The 14,987-nt window shown below is 38.3% G+C and overlaps 1 protein-coding gene and 1 pseudogene across 21 annotated transcripts in view; both read right to left on the reverse strand.

Annotated features, from left to right (window-relative positions):
- DLG2 (discs large MAGUK scaffold protein 2) overlaps positions 1 to 14,987 on the reverse strand; it is a 2,173,778-nt gene that overhangs the window by 338,525 nt on the left and 1,820,266 nt on the right. The window lies entirely within an intron of this gene.
- Positions 1,775 to 3,473, reverse strand: LOC100436685 (suppressor of cytokine signaling 6-like; annotated as a pseudogene).

The following is a 14,987-nucleotide window of genomic DNA, read 5'->3' on the forward strand; positions in this document are numbered from 1 at the left end:
GAACTGATTAGCTTATATACATTCAAAATATATAATCGTATTTTGCTTTTCATCAATCCTATTTGACAATGACATTGGGTGGTAGATGGGGGTTACTACTTTGTTTTCCCCATCAGGCCTGGGACATCCATATGCTTACATTCCACATCATGATCCTCTCATAATAACTTCGTTAACGTCTCCTTATTCTCTTTTGTAATTTTCCTTGCCTCATCCTTGGCTTTCTAGTGTGGTGAACTCCTTACAGAAAGCATTGATTACATGGTAACATTGGGGAGTCCACTGAGCTAGGCCTGATCTGGCTGTGCCACTTTCTTGCTGACTGTCATACTACCTCTCTGAGCCTCAATTTTCTCCTCCCTTGGAGGGAAGGGACTGTTAGGCTATATGAGTCTAAAGCCCCCTTAAAGTATAAAATTTCAGATCTATTCTTGAATTATTCTTGGTAGATATAGTCATTTCAGACACTGTCTAGGCTATTGACGAGTCAGAACTATGACTCTGCCGGCCAGAAGAGACAGGAAAGGTAATTAGATCCAGGCTACTGTCTGCAGGAAGCTGAATTACACAAACTTCACATGCCAAATAATTTATTCTCTTGTCAAACAGTTAAGGTTAACTTTTTATAAAAGAATAATACGTGATCATGGCAAATAAATTCTGTTTCAGAAAGGTCTAAAAGGAAGAGGTAAAAGTTCCCTCACCATCTCCATTTCCAGTGGTAACCACTTTTGTGTACACCTTTTTCTTTTATGATCATCTAATATTTCTTTAATCATAATTCTAGTTCCATAAGTTTTCATGTTATGGCAATTTGTACCTGAGCTTAATGACAGAAAAGGCAACAATTTCTAAATTGGTGGTAAACATTTCTTTACAATTTTTAAATGTAAGGCCATTTATTATAATTGGCAAACTATAAGATGAAAATGAAGGCAGCAGATGAAATGAAGGCAACAGAAAAGCTCAACTTTTCACAACCAATAAAATTAGCACAACCTAAGAAATAATTTAGAAAAAAGTGTTGTTAGAAGATATGTTGTAGATCTCCATTCCATTACCCAAGATTATGCCAATTCATGATTCTAAATAAATCTTTTTAAAGTAATAGATTAAAAACTTATCTTCAGTGTATACGTAAATTCTGCATTTCATCACACAGCTATGTTTATTCAACACTATCTTTTGAAAATGGGCCATTTAAGAAGACATAGCAATTTCCATTCTGTTTAATGCACAAAAATCACAGTGGATAGCAGCAAAGGACTGGGCAGGGCAGGAGTGGGGGCGGCATTGAGGAGAATTTGATAATTCACATTATGATTATTCTGCACATTGAGGAAAGATAATTCACACTTCTAAAACCTCAAGACTTCCCTTTTTAAATAACCAAAATAAACCCGACACCTTGCTGACACTTCCCCACCCCTAAACAAACTGATGACTTTTTTTCTTTTTTTGAGATGAAGTCTTGCTCTGTTGCCCAGCCTGGAGTGCAGTGGCACGATCTCAGCTCACTGCAGCCTCCACCTCCCGGGTTCAAGCAATTCTCCTGCCTTAGCCTCCTGAGTAGCTGGGACTACAGGCGCGCGCCACCATGCCCAGCTAATTTTTGTATTTTTAGTAGAGATGGGGTTTCACCATGTTGGCCAGGATGGTCTCAATCTTTTGACCTTGTGATCTGCCCGCCTCGGCCTTCCAAAGTGCTGGGATTACAGGCGTGAGCCACCACTGATGATTCTTTTATACATAAAACTGAAATAGTTATGGCAGCAAAAGATTTTGATGGCAATGAAAGTTTGTAAACTGTGTTTCAATCTCTTTTTCTTATTTCCAAAGTGCAAGATGCAGGGTTCTCAGTCTTTCAGTAGTGCTTTTCCTGTAAATAATCCTTCATTTTGTTTGGCAAAGGCAGTTTCTGAATTAAGTCTATTCTGGTATACTGACATATAACAAAATGACACAGGTACTGCAACGAGTGTACCTGCATGAACCGAGACACTGGCTTGGCCAGTCTGACAAAGTAAGTTGCAGATCCAGGCAGCTGAGACCTTGAATAACAAAAAGTTCCATTTTCAGAGTCCCTGATTGAATGCTCAATTAGATCAACTATGGATGTATGCCCTTCCACATCTGGCTGTTCATAAAAGCTAAACCTACCATTTGAGTGCTCAAGTCTATTGTCAAGTGTGTTACCATGGGGGCGAAAGCTCAAGCTTAAAAGGTAACAGTCTTCAGAACTGTCCCAATCAAGGAAAGAACCATCTGGCAGGATTGCTAGTTTCCCTTCTGCCTCCCAACATGTGATTTGGTCCCCAGTACCATCCTTGCTTTGCAAGATCTTTTTAGCTCCTCTGTAAGGCTTGTCACTACCATGGGACCATTACTTTGCACTGAGACATAAACTCTTGCAACACCAGGAGCAAAGTTAAAATCAAAATTCAAATGACAGAGCATACTTTCAGCCATGTGGGCTTCTGTGCCAGTAAGTCCACTGAAGTTCCTTTGGATTTGATTATTTTGCATTGGAGGTAGCAATGGTGAGAGTGGAGGGACATCATCGTGACCCACTCTGGGGCTCTGCAACATGACTCCCGTGATGCCAGTCAACAACCCATTCATGGACTGATCCACAAAGATCTCTGGGGCAACAACTAGGTTCTGGTCTACCTGACTCTCATCTTCGGGGAAAGAGCGCCCTCCCACTTGAAAAGGAACCACAGAGACTTCCATGGTAGAAGAACTGTCCAGACAATAGCTACTTGATCCTTCCAAAGGACACATCCCCTCATCTAAAGGCACAGTATATTGAATGTAGTCCTGAGGCAGAAGTCCAATAACGACAGGCACATGTTCATCCAGGCGAAGATACAGGTCTCCGTTCTGAGAAGCCCAGCTTTCCAGTGAATTGGCTTGTTCCTGGCATGCGGTCTCAGACTGAAGGTCGTGGAAATCCTTCCGGACGCCATTCAGGGGTGGACTCGGACTGGAAGAGTGGCCTCGACTCTCACCTCCATCTTGATGCACGTCTCCTCAGAGTTTGTGGGTCGAAGAGGCCATGGCATGGGCAGTGATGGCTGCGGAGGGAGGTGGCCTTATTGGCCTCTGAGCTCTCACGTCTTTAAAGACTATCGTGGCTGAGGAGGAGGAGAAGGTGTCCTCATCGGCAGAGCTCCCAGAGGGTTTGCCCGCCTTGCCTTTTGGCTTCTGTTTGGCAGAAAGCCACCTTTTTAACGTACCCATCAAGCTTTTGGTTTTTGATCTGTCTTTTTTTTTTTTTTTTCCGCCTTTTTCATTTTCCCTGTCGATATCGCAGTTGGCCGTATCTTTACCATAGCAGCTACCAAATAAGGAATTATCTTTCCAAAGTCACTGGCTAGCGATGGTTGTTGTACTACCACGAAATCAGTTTATTTTTTACTTTTATTCAAGTTAAAACATTTCCAGAAGGTTTTAAAACTAATTTTCTTCATTATGACTAGTTACCTAATCCAAGGGATGAAAATACTAGGGGATTCACTTCTGGCATGATGGAATGAGATGGTCGGCCGGGCGCGGTGGCTCACGCCTGTAATCCTAGCACTTTGGGAGTTCGAGGTGGGCAGATCGCTTGAGCCCAGGAGCTCAAGACCAGCTTGGGCAACATAGGGAAGAGCCCGTCTCCGAAGGTGGCTGGGCTACGCTTCCTCGCCCACGACCGGCGTGACTGCTGCGCTGGCCTTTCCTCCAGCAACTCCTCCTCCTGCCTCCTTCCTCCTCCGCCTCCAGCTTGTGTGTACTTTTTAAAGATTCACTATATGCACATGCAAGCACATGACTTTATTTCTCTTGCTTTCCTTACATACATATTTCAAAATATTATTGCCTTTTTATTTAACTGAATAGATGATATCATATATAATTTGGCAGCTTTTGTTTTGCTTTTCATTGAGCAATGTATCTTGGACATCTTTCATTATCATATCAGCTCATATCATTCTACCTTTTTAATAAAAGCCTAGTATTCCATGTTATGGATGTGCGAGCACTTTTCAGTGAGCTCCCTCTTGATGTGGTTAAGGTTGTTTCCAGTTTTTCTGCTACTATGAACACTTATAAAAGTGTTTCTGAAGGATAAATTCCCCGGAAAGACTTCTTGGTGAAAGGGTATATGCATTACTTGTTTTTTTTTAATTTGCTATTGCACATTTTCAAAATGATTATTTATTCATTAAACATATAGAAACTAATAAACAAGAAAACAAAAACAGGCCATAATCTAATTGCCCAGATAGTGTATTGATATGAAAAATAAAATTAATATACACATATCATATCCATATATCATAAGTAAGGCACAATGAAAAGACATACAATTAAAAGGCTCCCCTACCTCCTATTATTCTCTACAAAGGTAACCATGTGAATGGCTTCTTGTATGTACTACTAATTATTTTTGTTGTGAATATAAGCCAGTTTATAAAATATATAATTTAAAATTTTATACAAATAAGATCATGTTCTACACCTTGATTTTTTCCACTTACTAATATACCTTAGTCAGCTTTCTAATTTACACATTTCTTCCCATTAACCTCATTCTTTTTAATAACTATGAGTGTTCTATTATTCAATGAAAAACAATTTGTTTTACCAGTGCATGGCTGATAGACAGCTAGGTAGCTTCATTATTTTGCTATTATAAACAATGAGGTAATAAATATCATCTAACAGTAAGTTGTTGAGTAAAGGATATGAATGTCAAATTTTGATAGGTATCGCCAGACTGCCTCTAAAAGTGTAGTATTAATTTATATGCCAACAAATAATATATGATTTTCAACTTCCTCACACTCTTGTAATAGTTACATATACCTCAACATTTGACTTTTTCCATTCTGATAGGTAAACAATTTTATTTTTAAATTTTGCGTTTCTTCAATTATAAAGTTAGGCATCTTCTTATATGTTTATTGGATATTTGAATTTATTTTTACATAAAATCCCTTTTTATTTATTTTGCTTTTTTTTGTTGTTGTTTAGGCAGTTGGCTCTTTCAAAAAATTATCTGCAAATGAAGAATGTTATTGTGCCTTCTTAGGTAACTATTGCAAATATTCTTAGTTTGTTATTTGTACTGTTGTATTTTAACTTTTCTTTTGTACATTATTTCCTATCATAGAGTGAATTTTTAAACGTTTAGTGAAGTCTTATTTAATTTCCTTTTCTTTTTTGGCTCTTGAGTTTTAGATTATATCTTCTCTTCACCAATCTATTTAACAAATTACCCATGTTTTCCTGTAGCAAATTACAGTTTAATCTTTCGCCATTTAATCCTTAATCAATTGGAATATACTTTAATGTTTGATGTGAGAACCAAGTGAACAGCCACAATTTCTTGGACGTTTCCTTTACAGCATAAGATTTCTACACGTTTCATCATTCTAGTCATCCTCTGAATTTTTTTTTCAGTGCATTAAGAAAAGTGCATGGAAAAATGGGAAAGAACAAAGATTTGCAGTTAAGACAAAACGGGTTAAATCTCAAGTCTACCTAGGTTTCCTAGGTAACCTGGGGAAGTCACTTAACTTCTTTGAACGTTAGCTTCCTTTTCTATAAAATGAGTACACCTACCTACCTACCTACCTATCAGGGCTGTTGCAGGTACAAACAGGCATTCAGCAAATAATATCTATTACTATTGTTTTAGCATTTCTTCAAAGAGCTGTGATTATAAGTGATGAAATAAAATCTAATAGAAATTAACCAACACAGAGTGCAATATATTAGTTACTTCATGCTTTTTTTAAAAAGAGGAACACAACATTTTAGGACTAGAAGAGCCTTAGAAACTTGTTTGTCTAGCACTTATATATTAGAGATAAACCCCATAAAGGAAGGGACTGGCCCAAAGTCATACTGAAGTTAGCATAGGGATAAGACCAGCCAAGGGCTCCTCTTGCCAAGCCCAGAGTTCTTTCTAGTTTAGCAGATGTGCTCTAATATGTGAGTTTGTTTCTTTTTCACTGGACCAATAATACAATCTTGTTCATTTTAGGCCCAAATCTATATGGGCCTCTGCATTTTTGGAGAGGTTTGTTGCTGCTGTTATCCTGAAAAATATCATATTGCCCTTATTCCTGTTGATTTCTTCCCTGGTTTTAGCAAACGTGTTCTTCTCCAGTCGTTCAAACTTTTCAAGATCACTTTGATTCTTATTTCTACCCCTGAGATTTGAGTTTTTATCAGTAAACCTTGCACAAATAACATTTTCAAGTATTCACAGTTTACATCATTGATATGACATTTTAAAATACCAAGTGTGACACAGCCTCATGTATTTACTATTGCTTTTTTTTTTTTTTTTTTTTTGCTTCTTTTTCACCTGGATGCATGGATTCTTAGAGTTCTGTTTAGAGTCCTCTCCTCTCCAAGAAAAATTCTTTTCTTGAAGCATACATTCTCAAAGATTGGATGCCATTAATTATTGTTGAGATTAATAATAATAATTGTTAACATTAATTGAGCATCAGGTATGTACATCAGAGATAGTTATATATTATTTCATTTAATCCTCAGGAGGGTGGGATTATTTTTCCCATTTTACTGATAAGAAAACTAGGCTCAGAGACTCACTGACTTACTCAAATTTATATGGTGGAAAGACGCTAAGGATTTAAAATAGTGTAACTAATACTCCTGAGTTAACTACCAATTTACACTGTAATTTAATATCCTGTCTAATTCCGAGGGTCTATGCCTACAAGATTCTAGTTCTGAAACCTGTCTTTCAAGGGCATAAGTCAAGCTCCCTGAGACTGGCAGCAGATGATTGGGTGTGTTTTGCCACTCTACTCTGTGGTGGTCCAAAAGCAACCTGATCTAGAAATTATGGCCCAACTTATAATGATTAGATCATGTAGGGCTAAAGCAAAAGGCATTGTCAAGCTAGAACGATTTCATTTATTGCTACCTCTTTATATATATGACTTTTATTGGATCATTAAAATATTTATATTCTGGCCAGGCGCGGTGCTCATGCCTGTAATCCCGGCACTTTGGGAAGCCAAGGTGGGCAGATCATGAGGTCAGGAGATTGAGACCATCCTGGCTAACATGGTGAAACACCGTCTCTACTAAAAATACAAAAAAAAAAATTAGCCAGGCATGGTGGCGGTCGCCTGTAGTCCCAGCTACTTGGGAGGCTGAGGCAGGAGAATGGCATGAACCTGGGAGGCAGAGCTTGCAGTGAGCTGAGATCATGCCACTGCACTCCAGCCTGGGGGACAGAGTGAGACTCTGTCTAAAAAAAAAAAATATATATATTTATATATATAAATATATATATATAAATATATATATATATATTTGGGTAAGTTCCTTAATCATACATATATGTATATTCCATATGTTTCGGTATCCTTTTCATAATAATATTGGTAATGAATAGAAATTTGAGCACTTTTAGTTGACTTCTAGTTGTGTTGCTGCTGCTGTTTTTCACATCCTAATGTGAAGAGGAGTGGTTTACCATCTCCAAGGTCAAATTTTTTTTCTTTTTGTTTTTAAGAGATGATCATTATATTTGCTACTTCTGCCACTAGGGGCATTTATTCCTTGAATACATGATGATTCTCTGGAAATATTTGTCTATTTCTTAGTGCTATAGAATGAATGATATCAGAATCAGAGGATTTCCAAAATGGAGGAAGTCTTGTGATCTTCTTCAACCCCAATTTATATCATTAGGCTGATTCAAACACATTCTTATACCCTTGTCCCTCACTATGTTGACCTTTTAAAATTTCTCTGATTCAGCCATTTCTGCATTTACGCACATGCTATTTTCCATATCTAGAACATAGCTTCTCACTCTTTCCTCATCTGGAAAACTTCTTCTAGTTCTTAAAGACTCAATTCAAACTGAGTTGTGGAATGTATCTATTTATAAGCTCCTTAAAAGTCAGATCTCTGCTTATTGGAACTTGTGTTCCTGGCATAGGGTCAGGCAAATAATAGGTGCAAAAGAACAAAAGAGGATTGTGAGTGAATAAGCAAGTAGATGAGTGAATAATATTTTCTCACTGCATTATCCTAGGCAAATGATCATCTAACCTCCATGTGACACTGGATCAGCACTAATGAAGAACTCACTGCCTTTCAGGAAAATCCTTTCTGTTTGGGTCAGCTCCAGTGATTAAAACAAACAAATGAAAAAAACAAAACAGTTCTTTGTGCTGAATCTTTCTTTCCACCTCTTGGTTTCAGTTCTGCCCTCTGATGGCTCACAAAACAATACCATTTCTTCTTCTATATGATCCTAATATTTGAACACATTTTTCACTTTTCCAGGGAGTGATCCCACTCCCTTCCCCATCCCTTCATATCATTCTCACCAAGTGACCATTTGCTTCTGCTTGCATACCTCCAGTGTCAGGGAATTCTCCTTCCCTAGTTTCTTAATTCCATTTTTTGTTATCTCTTATGGGTGTTATTTCCAGAATCTTGATATAATGTAATATCTCATTAGAGACTCAGATAAGTGAATGTGAGATCAAATATGGCAATATGGATGCTCACCCTATGGTTCACTGTACTATCTTTTAATGTGTGCCTACTATAGTGCCTAGAGATAAACAGAGTATTGAAATAAATTTGTTTTTAAAAAAGTATCCACTTAGTTATTTCACTTTCCAGTTTAAGGGAAGAATGAACTAGAGTGACACATAGCCATTGTCAAGCAATGTGCTGTTCAGTGGAGGACAGTGACAGCTAAACACATGATTAAATGCTGGGTGGTAAGTGCTAGCACAAAAAAAGTCAGAATCCTGTGGGGTACAGAGGAGGCATTCCTACCAAGGGATGAGGAGGAATGAGCTTTCCTGGAGAAAGTGACATGGAGATGAGGTCATGAATGTTAGCAAGGTGAGGATGGGTGGAGGTTCTCACAGAGGCAGAGATTGGGGTGAGGAGATGAGTGGCAAGAGTATTCAAGGCAGAAAGGGAGGCACATATGGAGGGCTGGAGGTGAGAGAGGGCCTGCACATCTGAAGAACAGGAAGCAGTTGTTACTGAAGGGCAGATAAGGGAGGAACAAATGTGAGAAAGAAGTGATGAAGGAAAAGAAGAAGAAGAAGAAGAAGAAGAAGATGATGATGGTGATGATGGTAGCTGACATGTACATAACACTTAATATGTGCCAGGCACTGTTATAGGCATTTGATATACAGAAATTCCCTTAGACCTCATAACAACTGTGTGAAGTAAGAACACACAACAATCCCCATTTTACAGAGGTGGTAACTGAGGCACAGATTAAGTAACTTGTCCGAGGGTACATTGCTGACATATGGCAAAGTCAGGAATGAAACCCAGTGTGGTTTAAGTGTCTGCATTCTTTTTTTTTTGAGACAAAGTCTCTCTCTTTTCTCCCGGACTGGAGTGCAGTGGTGCTATCTCGCTCACTGCAAGCTCCGCCTTCTGGGTTCATGCCATTCTCCTGCCTCAGCCTCCCGAGTAGCTGGGACTACAGGCGCCCACCACCATGCCCAGCTAATTTTTTGTATTTGTAGTAGAGACGGGGTTTCACCATGTTAGCCTGGATGGTCTCGATCTCCTGACCTTGTGATCCACCTGCCTTGGCCTCCCAAAATGCTGGGATTACAGGCGTGAGCCACCGCGCCCGGCCGCGTTTGCATTCTTAACCATGACATAGCCTCTCAAGGATCTCGTGATCCAGGGCATGATAAACCATTTTAGTATATTTGACCATAATGAGGAGTCATTCCTCAGCTTAAAATGGAGAAATATTATTTTAACATCATTCTTGTGCCCCAGGAGTGCTTACAGGTAGAGAGAATGCACAGGAAGGGAATATGCAGGAAGCATGTGCTTATGGCCAGCCTGGCTGCGGGACTCTGGGGTTGGATGGACCCCCTTGTAGATGCTGCTCAGAAGGCAGAGCAAATGCTCATGGCTGCCAAGGTTTTCCATCACAGCTCATGTCATCTGCCTGCTCTGAAAGCAGTGTCCTGGGAAGAATACTAGGTTTAGACCCGGGAAGGCCAGGATTCAAATCTTGGTCCCTTCCCTTACCAGCTCTATGACTTTGGGTAAGTTCCTTAATCTCTTTGAACTTGTTTCCTCATATGCATCAAAAGATGTGAACCCTTCTTTTGTTAGGCTGTTATCAGGATTATTAGAGTTTAAGCAAATAAAATGCTTAAAATAATATTTGGTACATGGTAGGTACTTACTAAATAGTTGCTATCTGTATTATAGCATATCCATTATCTATGTAACCAGGATTTTTAACTGGCTTTTATCAGCAATAATAAAACCAAAGAATATGTTTGATAGAAGACTATCTTAGAATAAAAGTAGGTAAGACCTACAAATTTCACAGAATTATTAACTGTGAAAAAAATACATAGGAGTAACCAAATGGGAAAAGGCTAGATAATTGGCACCACATTTCAATTAAAATGAGACAGGTACAGAACACAGGGGACTGTTTCAAGCCAATAATTTCACAGTTGGGGATCTGGGTGCAAGGTGGCAGGGGGCAGGAGGGAAGAAATTGGGGTAGGATCCAAACTATTTCTATTTTATTCAGACAGACTATGGATAGTAAGATGAACAGATGTATTACAGGTGTATTAAATACATGTAGAAGGCTCCCATTCTTTCTCAAGAAGGAAAAAAATCTGTTTTCATTTTTCCTGAAGTGATGAGAGGCAATGAAGCGAAAATGTAAGTTCTGTTGCCAACTCTGCCATCAACTTATTCAAGCCAGCTAATGAGCTGCTCTGAAAAATGAAGGTGCTGGGCTGCACCATCTCTAGGGTCCCCTGTGTTGTAAATTTAATTATTTCTATGGCTTAAAAATAACATCTCAAAAGTTAGTAAACTGTTTCCCCACCTCACATTTGTTACTGAACAAGGTGATACATAAACAAACAAATAGAATAAACAAACTCACATGTATTAAATGATCTTATCACATACTTATGCGGGTAACAGGGAAACTATAAATACCACATTCAATGTTGAATTGTGAGCAGTCTGATGGCTAGCATAGAACATAGATAGGGAGAAAGAAAAAATGCTGCCAGCAGAAGTAGACCTTGAATGCCAGGGCAAGAAGTTTTGTCAATAAGTGGCTATGGAAGGGTTTTACAGAAGCATTTAACACAATTGGACCTGTGTTTATCGGAGAATAACTCTGGCAACAGTGAGAAACTGGGGTTAATGAACTAAGTGAGGACAGGGTAGGAACTATCCCAGTAGATAATCAGATGTGATACTATTGAAGTGTTACCAATGATACAGATAATTAAGGCCCAAATTAGGCAAATGAGGGTGGAATTGAGGGTGGGAGATGTGGCACAAATTTGAGACAGGAAAACAGAGGAAGATTCTGTGCAGCTATTCTCCTCAAATACTTCTGGAAGCCAAATAGAGTTTAAATAATATTTACGATGTTGAGCAGATTGAAAATGGGAGATGTGGAAGGTGTCAAAAGGCTTTAGGATGATTGGAGGTGTGATGATACCATTAATCAAGATGGGAACACAGGATGGAGAGTGGGTTTGGGTGAGAGGATAATGTATTTTGTTTCAGACATGTTGACTTTGCTATGTCTGTTGGATATCTACAGTTCTGCAGACAGTTGGAAAATATCTACCTGAAGCTTAGAGATGTGGCCAATGTTCAAAATCATTTTAGATTTCATATTCCTATGGTCAGTACCCTGGTCAAATTAGACCCAGATGTAGAAGAAGCTTGATACACAAGATGGGGATAATAAGAGTACCATGTCACAGAGTTGCTATAAGGTTAGATTAGTTAATACATGTAAAGAACTTAGAACAGTGCCTGGCACCTAGTAAGGGCACATAATTATTAGCTATTGTTGAACCCTCTCCTGATGTACACAAAGAGGATGACTTGGGAGAGTATAAAATTATCTCAATGCAGGCTCATTTGACCAGGGAAAAGTGCTAGGGTGAAGGCACTGAAACAGAACAGCACAATCCTAGGAGTTAGGAGTCTTGAGTTCCAGTCATGCTGTTAGCTTATTTGACTTTGAGAAGTCCCTTCATCTCTCTGGGCCTCAGTTTCTTTATCTAGAAAGAGAGCCTTATACTGAATCTCAGAGGTCCCTTCTAATGCTTAATAAACAAATATATTCTATGCTCAATATGTATTTTGTTGACAACTTGAGACAAACAGATCATTATGCATTAAACTTTTCAAATACCCTCCAGCATGTTTCAGAGTGAATGAACTATAAATTGTATTTGAAGTGGAAATTTCTAATTAAGTTCCCTTCTCCTCCTGGAGGCTGTTATACTTTGTGGAGAGTGGTAATATTTCTGACAGTATATGCATTACAGCTCAAGACTAGAATCCTTCTGGAGCAGAGGCAAAGTGAAAAATTGATATTTAATATTTATGTATCTTAGCAGTTAAACATTAACTTCCCTTTAAATTTGGATTCCTGATGCAAAAACAGGCTTATAGTTAAAAAAAAAAATTAGACCTTTAAAAATGTTTTGGATTACCAGGTCATTTCTAGAGGGATGATTATTTTGGAATCTTTAAATGAAAATAATAAAGTATAACTTGGCTATCCAAACCCAGCTTACTAAAGGCTGAAAGACAGTAACATCTAGAATTCATGCATTTCAAGTAAAAAGTTAACTATCTTTGTAAGAATATATAAGCAAAAAATAGTTGAAACCTTATACAAATATTATACAAACACAAGGTGATACTAGTATCTCCAAGCTCTGATTTTTACATTAACTCCAGACTTGAAATCTATCTGCTTACTTGACATCTGCAGATAGATGTGTAAGACTTTTCAAACTCATCGTGCTCAAAATCAAACTCAAAATTTCTCCCAAACATGTTTCTCGAGAGTTTTCTCATTTTCAGCAAACAGTACTACCACCATTCTCCTCTCAACCACTGAATCAAGAACCTCCATTCATTTCTTCCCTTCCCACCTCCGCATGCAATCCCTTAGCTCATAGCCATATTCTAATTCCATGCACTTTTCTCTAACTCCACCCCATCCCTCTAGGCCAAGCTATCATTTTCCCTGGGAATACTACAGTAGCCTTGATGGGTCCCTCCATTGTCTCTGTGGCCCACTCCTCCCACCCTCCTCTATCCCTTTTTGACTCAGCAGCCAGAATGATCTCAAACTGTATATCAGATCATGCCTCTCCTCTGCTAAAATCTCTTTTGGCTCCTTGTTAGACTTTGAATGAAATTCAAACTCCTTTCCTCGGGCTCTGCCTATCCCTCTTATTCCATCTTATTCCACTCTGTCTTCTTTACTGTTTGCTGGCCACAAGGGCCTTCATTCTGTTTTGCATCAGTCCAAGTTTCCTCCAGTCTTACAGCATTTGTGCCAGTGGTCCCTTTGACTGGAGTGCTCTTACCTAGCTTTTCTCATCGTTGACAACTTATTTTCATAAGTGTCAGCTCAAATGCCAGTTCCTCAAAGAGCTCTTTGTTGACAATCACATTTAAAGTAGCCTCCCAGCCTATCTCTAATTCACCTGGTTTTACTTTCTTACAGAATTTAGGCCCACATGTTATTCTGTTTATTATCTCACCCACCCCGAGAAAAGCTTCCCATAAGTAGAGACCTTGACTGTCTCTTTCAACCCCATACTTTTAGTGCTGACTACACTATGTAGATATTCAACAATATTCCTTAAACTAATTAATGGTTGTAACTATTAAATCACATAACTTTATTTAAATCATTAAAATTTATTTGACAATGAGTTTCTGTGCACTTGTTATGAGCCAGGTACTAATTAGAGTCCTTTTCAGAAGGCATTTGTCCTCTAGGGGGAGAATGGTTGATGAAACTGATCTCACTGAATCAGCATCTTTGAGGGTGAGGCCCAAGACTTTTTTTTTTTTCTTTTCTTGAGACAGGGTCTTACTCTGTTGCTCAGGCTAGATAGCAGTGACATGACATGCACCATTATGCCTGGCTAATTAAAAAAAAATTGTAAAGCAACCAATATGTTCCTTGAAGCACCAATATGCCTTAAATGTCCTTGCAAACATTGTTAAACAACCACCTCCACTTTATCCAAGCCTCTAAATTGTTCAGGCAGTGTCAGACTCTGGGCTGAAGGCTAAATTCCTATCCTTCAAGATCTGCTTTGTGGCTTCTCACCTCACCCATCAAATGTTCTATCCTGAGATGAGATGTGTGTGTGCTGCTAGGCTGACAGATTCCCTTTGGTTAGGGTTAAATTTGAAGCTGAGATCCTTTCTCTGGTGGATGGTGGTAAGAAAAAAGCCTTCTGAATTTGCTCAACATGTTCTCCCTTTTGAAATCAGTGGACTAACTGAAAGTGCTCTATTATTCTTTATTTAAACTTAGTTTTTTTGTGATTTCTGGGTTTCAGATATTAAAATATCACTATTTAATCTACTGTTAAAACACTATCAATAATAAATTGATTAAATAGATAATGAACTATTCATATAATGGAATACTATGCAGTCATTAAAAGCAACAGCATACATGTCTAATATTTTGAAACTAAAAAAAGTCATAATCTATTGCTAAATTAAAGAAAAGCAAGTTGTAGAACTATATGTATATCTAGTTCATTTGTTTCAAAAAAAGAAAAGGATGAATGATCTTATAGAGAATGCCTGCAAGGTTACACAATGAATTGATAACAGAGGCTTTAATGGGCTATGGTATTGTGGTGGGGAGGGGAGAAATGCTGAAGAGGAGAAAATGGGTTACATTTCATTTTATAGCCCTTAACAGTATGTGAATATTTTTAAGTAAACATGTTGTACCATAACAATTTTAAAAGTCCTACGAAAAAGTTTTAACTACTGAATTTGAGGTTTGTGTTACCTTAGCAATAAAAGACAAAAGGCGCTATGTAGGCACATTTAAAATACAGTAATATTTACAGAAAACATGAGTCCTAGTGTAATCAAATTTTCAAACA

Source organism: Pongo abelii, chromosome 9 (assembly GCF_028885655.2).
Source record: "Pongo abelii isolate AG06213 chromosome 9, NHGRI_mPonAbe1-v2.0_pri, whole genome shotgun sequence".
Classification (NCBI taxonomy): domain Eukaryota; kingdom Metazoa; phylum Chordata; class Mammalia; order Primates; family Hominidae; genus Pongo; species Pongo abelii.